Source organism: Eleutherodactylus coqui, chromosome 2 (genome assembly GCF_035609145.1).
Source record: "Eleutherodactylus coqui strain aEleCoq1 chromosome 2, aEleCoq1.hap1, whole genome shotgun sequence".
In the NCBI taxonomy this organism is placed as follows: Eukaryota; Metazoa; Chordata; class Amphibia; order Anura; family Eleutherodactylidae; genus Eleutherodactylus; species Eleutherodactylus coqui.
Genome location: NC_089838.1, coordinates 186,230,231 through 186,242,421, shown reverse-complemented (window position 1 = coordinate 186,242,421; position 12,191 = coordinate 186,230,231).

Below are 12,191 nucleotides of genomic sequence, written 5' to 3'. Positions count from 1 at the left end.
TCCGCTGTAGAACGTCCAGTCCTCGTACACCTCCGTAGCCGACGAACACTCACATCATTGGTACATGGCATTTGTCTGCTTACAATACACTTTCACCCCAACAGCACATAAACAGTTTAAAAACTGCACTCCTTGACAAATACTGCCACTTTGGGCCGGAAAGCCTATATTTATCCCTTTTTACAACTTTGGTAACTCACCCTTTTAGCCTACCCATGACAACAAGTGTATGTTTGCTGATACCCACAAAACCAGCCCATGACATGTTACTTCTTTCATGCACTATTGATGTCGAAAGTAGGAGGTGGTCATAAAAATGTGACTCAACTGCGTACATACTGCAATATTCTGTATTGTAGCATAAAGTACTTTTATATGATGCCTAGGCAACAAACCATGGGAGCCTTCACTATGTCCCAGACTGCCATGCCAACTCAATCGCATCCCATGGTCGCAACCCTGGGAGGGGCCTTGTAGCTAGCTGCAGTCTCTTACGTCAAAAGCAGTTTTGGGTTGTATGACTCTTGTTTGACATTTCATCATCTTATTACAGATAATTTTCAGTATTGGGATGACATCAACAACTTTGCTGAATTTTTATATTCATATTTACTAACCTAGAAGCTAAATATGTTTAGCAGATATGGTATAATGAGGCCTCTGTTCCTATTTCTCATAAGTTACAGCACTATTAATATGCCTTTTGTTTTTGCTCCACTTTCAGTTTAGCAATTTTATTTGAAGCCACAAGTTTCAGAGCACTGTTTCCAAGCCATAGATATTTATCTCAAGGCTTTCATTGCCAATGAAATTTGCAATTCTCTGGAGTAAAAACACTATTGAGTATATTTCTATTATAAAAGTCACCATTTCAGTCTTGGGCGCTAACGTTAGTTTACAGGAAGTATACATTTTGTCAGCATTAGCTAATGTCTTTTATTCCGCAATGTATTATGTACGTTTCTGATTTGAATGATACGTAAGACAGTCTTCATCATAAGTCTCCTATTATTAATACATGCATTGTTTTCAGATTTAACATGTATGGAAGTTACATACATGACAAAATATATGAAACTAATTGAACCTTGTGCATATTATTAAATCACTTATTAAAGAAAACAACTGTGTTTATTTCAGATACTACAGAATATAGAAATTCTTTAAAAAATTACACTTCTATAAAAAGTCTGATTACTATGGCAATAAAGGCCCATTTAGATACAATGATTATCGCTCGTGCACTATTCACTCATCGCTAACTTTTAGCAAGCTAAAAATCAGCAATGAGCCTTATCAGCGCTGCACACTGAGTTCTCAGCGTGATATTGCTGATAGTATTGTTTCAGCTGGTATCCCGCTCTGAGCTCTGAGCTCTCAGCTGGTATTCCACTGAGAGCTCAGAGAACAAAGCAGCTGTATGCAGAAGATGGCACTCCCGCTGTCTTCTGCATACCCAATTTGGAGCTCTCAGCGGGATACCAGCTGATAGCTCTCAGAACAAATTAACTGTATGCAGAAGACACCGCTCCCACTGTCTTCTGCATACAGTGGGAGCCTTAACTTACACACTAATAAGCTCTTAAGTAGCTAATTAGCTACTTAAGAGTTTATTCAAAGTGATTGCTCAAAACTGTCGCTTAAACTGCCGTTTGAGCGATTATCTTGCCATGTAAATGCACCTTTAAGCTGTTTAAGTGCCTTTATGTTGGGGAAAAGTTATACACTGTTTAGCACTATTAGGTTTTCTTTATCAAAATATGTTTTAAAAAATCTGCTTTAATTATAAATTACTTCTTTGTAGTTGAAGCTTTATTTTTCAGATATAAAGCACCAAATCTGCTGCATAAAAATTAAGTTAAAGGGGTTGTCCCGCGAAACAAAGTGGGGGTATACACTTCTGTATGGCCATATTAATGCACTTTGTAATGTACATTGTGCATTAATTATGAGCCATACAGAAGTTATTCACTTACCTGTTCCGTTGCTGGCGTCCTCGTCTCCATGGTGCCGTCTAATCTTCAGCGTCTAATCGCCCGATTAGACGCGCTTGCGCAGTCCGGTCTTCTTCTTTTCTGAATGGGGCCGCTCGTGCCGGAGAGCGGCTCCTCGTAGCTCCGCCCCGTCACGTGCCGATTCCAGCCAATCAGGAGGCTGGAATCGGCAATGGACCGCACAGAAGACCTGCGGTCCACCGAGGGTGAAGATCCCGGCGGCCATCTTCTCAAGGTAAGTAAGAAGTCACCGGAGCGCGGGGATTCAGGTAAGCACTATCCGGTTTTCTTTTCTAACCCCTGCATCGGGTTTGTCTCGCGCCGAACGGGGGGGCTATTGAAAAAAAAAAAAAAAACGTTTCGGCGCGGGACAACCCCTTTAAATACAATTCTTGCAGTCTATAGTCACCCTTAAGCTGGCTTCACACGGGTGTAAGTGTATTTCCATGTGCATTTGTGCAGCTTAAGCACGATGTACATATTTTACTGTAATTTTGGCATGCGCATGCTGTGTGTGTTTGTGTACGCAAAAACACGCAAGCATGCTTCTATTGATTTTAATAGGCAATTAAGTTTGAGTTGTTTAATATGTGTTATTTTCGTATGTAATATGTACGAAAATAGAACAGGTGTATTTTTTGTGCGAAAAAAATGCATGTGCAAGATATGCTCATGTGAAGGAACCCATTAAAATCAATGCGATCTATTCACTGTGTATTGCATGCACAAATTTCACACACATAATACTCAGTGCAAATGCATTCAAGTAAATAGGCCCTTATGTGGAGATTAGGAGTTCAATCAAACCCATTAGCTGAAATCTATAATTCATCTTGCACCTGAATTCTAGTCTCAAAAATTTGCAATTTTGCCACAGGTGGGGTTGCACAAATGTTGCTACTTTTTATGTTTCACACTGTACCTATCACTTTTGTCAGGCACATCAAGCAGGCAGAAGTACACTTAACTTATTAAAAGGCATGTTTATCTTTATAAATTTTAGGCTCATTCACCTCAACTCATCAAGACACAAGTACAAAATAGCTGTCTTGATAAATTACCCCCAAAGTTTCAATTTACACGACAGTAAAGGTCTCCCTAGTGGTAGCTGCAGGGGGTGAACTGCTATAACATAACTCTATGGCTATGCAGGGGATTCAGAGTGCTGAGTGATATAAAGATATATTATAAAATAAATTAGCACAGAATAATGAATTCAACATGCTGCTTTTCACCTGCTGAATATTCATTTTCAAAATGCACATTTGCAATCACTTCCATGCAGTGCAACCTCATAATACTTATCAAGCACCAACTTAATGTTTAGATTTGCTCCTGATTTCTCTTACTCTAGGCTGTGCTAGCAATACCATGATGTAACAGCACACCATCACATTTCTATCTAGAGCCAGTACTATCTCTGCCTGCTGAGAGGACAGTGTGATTATCATCACCTTCTACAGTTGCCTAATTAAGATCAAGACCATGAGTATACAGTCAGGGAGAATGAACTGTCATCTCATTTATTATAATTGCGTGACAGGGGCCTCTAAACATTAGCAGTAACTGTGATACGAATCTGTCTCCCCATTAAGAGCCCCCGTGTTAGAGTCCATGTAATTTCATCATACAAGAGATCCTGTTGACTGAAAGAGTGACTACTGGATAATACATAGAGAAGACTAAATCTCAGGTGCTCACAATGAGATCACATGACTCACCTGGGGAGAAGGACTCTGATAGAAAGAAAGCGAATTCTAGCTGACTGATATACACTGGGGTCTAGTTGCATAATGAATAAATCACCAAAATTGACCTTTTAATTTTTGCTCACTGCTGACTATTAACCCCTTAATGACGCGGCCCCTTTTTTTTCCATTTTCGTTTTTTCCTCCCCCCTTTATCCATCAACATCGCTGTATGAGGGCTTGTTTTTTGAAGGCCGAGTTGTTTTTTAAATGGTGCCATTTACTGTATAATATAAGGTACTGAAAAACTTTTTAAAAATTCTAAGTGGAGTAAAATGAAAAAAAAACGACATTCCGTCATATTTCAGTGCGTCTTGTTTCTACAGCGTACAAACTGCAACAAAAATGATATGACAGCTTTATTCTATGGGTCAGTATGATTACTACGATACTAAACTTGTATAGTTTTTGTTTTACTCTACTACGCTTTTTTTCAAAGACATTTAATTTTTTTCAATTATTTTCTGCCGCCATCTTCTGCGCGCAATAACTTTTTTATTTTTCTGTTGACGTAGTTGTGTGAGGGTTCATTTTTTGCGAGATGTCCTGTAGTTTACGTTAGTACCAATTCAGAATACATACGACTTTTTGATCGCTTTTTAATGCGTTTTTTCTGGGAGACAGGGTAACTGAAAAAGTGCATTTCTGGCGTTCTTTTTTTTTCGGACAACGTTCACTATGCGGGGAAAATATTGCACTACTTTGATAGATTGGACTTTTATGGATGCGGCAATACCAAATATGTATTTTTCTTTAAAGATATAGATATTTTTATTATAGATATGGCGAAAGGGGGGTGATTTAAACGTTTATTACTTTTTTTTTACAATTAATATAATTTTATTGCTCTTATTTTCACTTTTTTCTTAAGACCCCCTGGGGGACCACAACATGCGATGCTTTGATCGCTCCTGCAGTATGATGTAATGCTATAGCATTACATCATACTAGGTAGAAACCATAAGAAAAAATCTCAGCGCTCCGCTTAATTATATATAATATCCTTATGCAAGATCTTACTTGTTTGGGGGTGCCCGCTCCTATGGCACCCCTCTAATCCCAGTCGGCGTGTAGAATGTGCAAGAAGATGATCTTAATAAAAGTTCAATTTAATGGCGACGCGTTTCAGCTTATAACCAAGCCTTTATCAAGCCTAAACATACAAACACAACATACCTCTATAAATATGAGGCATTAGCAAATGAGATGAAGAGTAACGAGCGGTCCAATATCGTTCCGCCCTCATGTGGGATCCACTTCCGGCGTTTATTAGGGTTGTTATAAATCTGCGCTGATCCCGGATAGTGTAGGTGGATAAGCGGAAGTTACGTGTGTTGGCGTGACCACGCTGATCCTTCCCACGTGATGTGATGACGTGGGCACGTTGCGGTCACGTGATTAAGCGTCATGGTGTGATCTCACGTGACCGCGTCATGACGTGTCTACAAGGCAGGACGGGTCGCGTGATAGGGACATAGTGTAGAAGGACAGGCGGAAGTCACGTATTTTAGCGTGACTGCGTTGATCCTTCCCACGTGATGTGATGACGTGGGCACGCTGTGGTCATGTGATTAAGCTTCATCACGCCACCTAACGTAACTGCATCATGACGTGTCTACAGGGCGAGACGGATCACATGATGGGTGCAAATCACATGATAGGGACGTAATAACGTCCTCTTCATGTTTAGATTGTCTAGAGCTCCATGGGCGTGATGAAGCGCCAACATATATAAACAAGCTGATGCTAAAAATAGAAGTATATTATATAAGATATTATACAACAAATATCATAAATGAACTATAAATATATAGGGAAATGACAGCTATAATAACATGATTATTGTAATTTCATGAAATTATTCTTATATAAAACATGATTGTAGCGCAAAAATTCATATATACTAATTCATAAAATTAATTTAAAACATATACAAATAGATATAATGAAATTAATAGAAATGAGCGAGCACCAAAATGCTCAAGTGCTCGTTACTCGAGTCAAACTTTCAGTGATGCTCGAGAGTTCGTTTCGAGTAACGAACCCCATTGAAATCTATGGGCGACCCGAGCATTTTTGTATATCGCCGATGCTCGCTAAGGTTTTCATTTGTAAAAACCTGGGAAATTCAAGAAAGTGATGGGAACGACACAGAAACGGATAGGGCAGGTGAGAGGCTACATGTTGGGCTGCATCTCAAGTTCCCAGGTCCCACTATTAAGCCACAATAGTGGCAAGAGTGAGACCCCCCCCCCCCGCACTGTCAACGTAAAGATCGTTCTCCTCTGCCACAGCTGTAACAGCTGTGGAAGAGAACAACGATGTTAGCCCATTGAATTCAATGGAGCCGGCAATACAGCCGGCTCCATAGAAAGCAATGGGCTGCCGGCGATCGCGAGATGAATTGTCGGGAAGGGCTTAAATATATAAGCCCTTCCCTGCAATTCATCAAGAAATGTGTAAAAATAAAAATAAAAATATACTCACCTTGTCCCGGCAGAACGATGTTAGCCCATTGAATTCAATGGAGCCGGCAATAGAGCCGGCTCCATTGAAAGCAATGGGCTGCCAGCGATCGCGGGATGAATTGTCGGGAAGGGCTTAAATATATAACGTTTCATTTAAACCAATAGGATGAAGAGTATTGAATTTAAATATAAAGAACATCTCCTTAGCTTTTAATTTAGAAAATTCACCTGGTGGGATTAATTCTAATGGGGTAATTAATAGACCTGAAGGATCTGAATTATAATGTGGTGTAAAGTGTTTAAGAACACTGTGTTTCATATAGCTTCTCTTAATGTTGTATCTGTGCTGGTTGAGTCTACTACGTAAGATGTTGGTAGTCCGTCCTATGTAGTGTAAGTGACAAGGGCACTCTATAAGATATATCAAGTTTTCGGAACTACAGTTAAGGAATTGTCGAATTTGATAAGGCTGAACTTCCGGTCCCAAAGGAATGATTTTTCTTTTATTACAAATGTCTTTACAACGTTTGCAGCCTATTTTGCCACATTTGTAAGAACCTGGAAGTTTAGAGACTAAATTTATATTGTTAGTTTTCTTGAGGTTATTAATGCGAGGACACGAGTGTGCCAATATATTACCAAAAGTCCTATTCCTTCTGTATGTCAAATTAGGTGGTGGGGGCAGGTCTGTTGATAGATAGGGGTCCCCTTGTAATATATTCCAATATCTATTCATGATACATTTTAACTCTTTGTGCTTATTATTATATTTGGTGATAAAGCGTAGCTCCCCTTTGTTTTCTATCTTAGCATTTGTTTGGTCTTTACTTACTATTATGTCTTGTTTTTCCCTTTTTGCTCTTTCGTAGGAATTCTGTATCAATGTGTCAGGGTACTTTTTTTATTGGAATCGGCTACACAATAATTTAGCTTGGGTTTCGAATTTTTCTATGGAGGAGCAATTTCGCCTAATTCTTTTAAACTGTCCATATGGGATGTTTAATTTCCATGTTATAGCATGATTACTGTGAAAGTCTAGTAGGCTATTCACATCAACTTGTTTGAAGTGTGTCTGGGTTAATATTATATCATTCTCAATCATTATATCTAAGTCCAGGTATGTAACATTTGTAGAACTATAGGTACCTGTAAATTTAAGATTCCACAGATTTGTGTTGAGTTGATGAATGAACCTTTCTACCTCCTCTATGTTCCCATCTCATATGAGTATTGTGTCATCTATAAAATGCTTGTAAAAGTGAATGTGTGGGTCTGTGATGGATTCCTCGAATGCCCCCATATATAAGTTCGCGAAACAAGGGGCACATTTAGTGCCAATGGCTGTTCCTCGTGTTTGGATGTAATATTGGCTACCATATTTGAAATAATTATTGTGTAATATGAAATGTAAATCAACTAAAATTAACTGTTTTTAGATTTCCGGCATAATATTGTCTATTTTCAAAAAATTCGCTACTGCTTGTAGGCCCTCATGATGAGGAATGTTAACCCATTCCCGCTCCAGGGCGTAAGTTTACGTCCTGGGAGCGGGGTACTTCCCGCAACAGGGCGTAAACTTACGTCCTGGGGATAGCGCGAGATCACATGAACCCACGCTATCCCACAGCTGGAGCCGGCTGTCAGCCACAGCCGGCATCCTGCTGCAACTGCGGGGGGCATCGGAGATGCGCCCCCCGCTGTTAACCCCTTCCCTGCCGCGATCTAAGTAGATCGCGGCAGGGAAAGAGTTCACAGAGGGAGCGCGCTAACATCTCGAGAGCCCAGCCTGTTGCCATGGTAACAGGATGCCAGACAGCGGCGTCCTGTGTTACCAGTGCCTGAGATCGCTGTATAAGCGATAAGGCATAGCAGAGCAAGAGCTCTGCCATGCCTTATCACAGCGATCATCAGGGCGGTGGTGAAAGTCCCTCAGAGGGACACATATGTTGTAAAAAAACAAAGATTAAAAAAATGAATAAAAAAAGTAAAAAAAACATTTTTTATGCTTTTTCTCAGATTAGCATAAAAAAAGGTTAAAAAAAAATAAAACCCCACATATTTGGTATTGCGTCCATAACGATGCGTACAATAAGTTGCACATGCTTTTGACTGTGCACGGACAAAAGTGTTTTAAAAAACGCTAAAAAACTGAGGCAAAATGCTGATTTTTTGCATTTTGCCTCACTAAAAATGCAATAAAAGTGATCAAAAAAGCCGTAGGTACCCCAAAATGGTACCAATAAAAACTACAGCTCGTCTCGCAAAAAATAAGTCCTCATAGAGCTCCGTACATTAAAAAATAAAAATAGTTACAGGAATGCAGCAATTTAGAAATAAAAAACGATTTCCAAAAAAAGGGGTTTTATTGCAGAAAAGTGGAAAAACCTAAAAAAAAATGTAAGAATTTTGGTATCGTTGTAACCGTACCGGTCCGCAGAAAAAATGGAATGTCTCATTTATGCTGCATGATTAACGCTGTAAAAAAAAATTCAAAAAATCTATGGCAGAATTGATGTGTTTTCTCTCCCTGCTATCATTAAAAAAAAATAAAAGTTTTACAATATAGTTAATGTACCCAAAAATGACGCCGATAAAAACTACAGTTCGCCACGCAAAAAAAAAGCCCTTACACGGTCGCGTCGACGGAAAACTAAAAAAGTTATGGCTTTTGATAAATGGAGAAGAAAAGCCGCCAAAAATTGTTGCGTCCTTAAGCCCAAAATAGGCCATGTCATGAAGGGGTTAAAATATACAGCGCAAACATCCAGAGTCACCCAAATGTATGTACATTTCCAATTTATTGAATCTAAAAGAGACAGTAGATGGGTCGTATCTTTTAAATAAGCCGGTAATGATTGAACTAATCTTTGTAGTTGGTTATCAATGTATTGTGATAAGTGGCTAGTGAGAGAACCTATACCTGCGACTATTGGTCTCCCTGGGGGCTTATTAAAGGACTTGAGGATTTGGGGTAAGAAGTAAAAGTAAGCAATTTCTGGATAATGGGGACACAAAAAAAAGTTTTTCGTCTTTAGTGATACAGTTGTTCTTATATGCTTCATTAATTAGAGTGAGAAGTTCACCTTTTAATTTATCAGTTGGGTCTCCCGGTAATTTGTTGTAATAATCTGTATCTCCTAATATTCTAAGGGCTTCATTGTTATAAAACTCCTTGTCCATTAGGACTACCCCCCGCCTTTATCGGATAGTTTAATAACCAAGTTCGTATTTTCACTCAGATTTTTAATGACCTTACGTTGGGAATGGTTTAAGTTGCCTTTCTTAATATCAGTCTTAATAGTCGTCAGAGTCTTAAATTCCTCCAAGACATTGTTATAAAAGGTAGAAATAAATGGACCCTTTGAATCTATGGGGTAAAAGGTACTAGGTAGTTTGAGGTTTGTCGTTAATGGTTTAGTATTTTGGGTTAGGCTAGAGTTACTGGAACTATTGTTTAATTCAGGTGTATGTTCTATCTGAATGCTAGGTAGATCTTGTTTTATAGGGCGAATATTTTTATTTTTATGTTCCATAATATGGAAATGACGTTTGAGTGTCAATTTACGAATTAAGCACTTTAGATCTATAAATAAATCAAATAGATCACCCTATGGGGATGGCTTGATAGGCAGTCTCCTAAGGCAGCCCTAGGGCCTTTTAGAAGGCCCCCGGCTGCCTTAACACCCCCAAGGCTCCCCTGATCTCACCGCGGGGGCTCGTACGGGACATTCGGGGGATTTAAATGCCACTGTCAGAATTGACAGAGGCATTTAAAGGGTTAATAGCCGTGATAGGCGGCACGGCCGATTGCAGCTATTGCCCGCTGGTGTCAGCTGTAATAAACAGTTGGGTCGACAGCAATGCCAGCCACATTGAAAACATAGGGAGTACATTGTGGTCCCCTGACACAGCTGTGACACCTATTGCATGGGAATTCCTTCATCCTTGCGAGGACCATAGGGATGAAAGAATGCCCTGTCACTGCTGTGGCAGCGGTCGACCATGCTATCCCATTGTATTCAATGGGGCTGGCGCCGCTGCAGCCCCACTGAAAGCAATGAAATGAAGGCCACCACCATGGTGCTAATTTTCGGGGAAGAGCTTGAAATATAAGCCCTTTCCTAAAAATCATGCCTAGCTGTAAAAAAAAAAGTAAAATAAAAAAATTTACTCACCTAGAAGAGCTGTCCGCCTCTACTCTTCGGCCCTGGCAGTCTTCTTCTGTCTTCTGGAGGCCAGGAATTGAAAAACTCCCACCTCCAGAAAGCACTGCCTCTGATTGGCTGAGCACTGCGGCCAATCAGAGGCAGCGCCCAGCTGTCATTGAATGACAGCTGAGCTTTGCCTGTGATTGGTCACAGCACTCAGCCAATCACAGGCAGCACTCAGCTGTTATTCAATGGGTGTGAGCCCTTACAGATTCAACAATGCCACGGCATGAAAGATTAGTCTGTAGAAGACAAAGAGCTAAAGTTCAGGTGTGCTATTCCCTAACTGCTATTGAAAAAGACCATAATCAAAAAGCTCAGTATTAACATCAAATAACTGTAATTATAACTGCGAGTCAAATAGCTTTAACCAGAAAAAAAAGCAGAAAAATCTGAAAAATACCATAGTACATCAGTCCAGTGCAGCAGACTCTTCTCTGAAAATTGCAATTATCTTTCAATATAGTTTTATATATTTTGTTGCTTGTTCTTACCAACTTGTAAAAAAGATCCCAACAAGATTTTCTTTCCTAATACCAGTGCCATAATTACCATTAGGACACTAATGCTAGCTGTGTTCTCCTCCATCGCCCTTATATACCAGTGAAGAAAATTACTTACAAATTACAGCTTTCAGCAAGGTTTAGTGGCAATTACCCAATTGAAGAGTAGTGGGCTGTTAAATTTAAAGTAGATATGTGCACTAGAGCTATTGGTTATTTGTTTGCAATAAAATATTTTATGCAAATAGCTTTGACCCTGGATTGTATGAAAGACAGTATAATAGACGTGTCCCTGAATGCATGCATTATGTCAATTCATGTATTGTTAATTTTGAAAACTCTGCTTTTTATCAGATTTTCTTCTAAAGACACTTATAAAGAAAATAAAATCTAGTTTTGCAAATTCTATTTCAATAAAAGGAACCTGTTATTAGGTTTCCATGGAATAAACCAATGTCATGGTGTCATACTGCTTCGTAATACTTTCCTAAACATGCTTCTGGTAAAATTGTCCATTTTAGTATACTGAATAAAAAGAAATTATAACACAGCATGCGTTGCTCACCAAGAGTTATGTATGTGGTGCAGGTGTGGGGAAGAGTCACAGTGACCATTCTTCTATGATTGAGGTCCTGCTAAGTGTGTGACATCGGGACTAGCTCTACAAGCACTATAACATCAGGGCTTTGGTTTAGGGTGCTTTTACACAGGACAACCTGTTGGGTGCAGATGCCTGACAGCTCGTCCCACCAATAATGGGGCCTCTGCTTTTACACAGGAACGAGCATCACTAAGAGAATGGAGGTGGAGCAGGATGAAGATCATTCCGCCCCCCCCCCCCCCCTCTCCATTCACAGTAAACAAGTAGTCGTTCACAAGCACATGTATAAAATGAATGATGCACGAGAAGCGTATGGGTAACCATTTGTATGTTGTGAACTTTTTACCATCTATGCATGGAATAAAGTAAAGAGAAGATTTACTCCTTAGGCCTCATCCAGGTAAGCGTGGTTTACATGCTGCTACAGCAGCGTGTAAATCACGCTTCTATAGCAACCAATAGGTTGCTATGGAAGCGCTCACATGGAGCTTTTTTTTACCAGCACTCTGCGCTGGTAAAAAAGATAGGACAGCGAGTGCTGACTCGCCTGTCAGCTCCGTGCTGCGCCGCTGTCCATGGTGCTGATCACAGGCTCCTATGGGAGCCGCAGAAGCAATCTGCTTGCAGCACGGACCTGTAAACTGGCTGCCCTGCGGAGCAGGAAGCAGG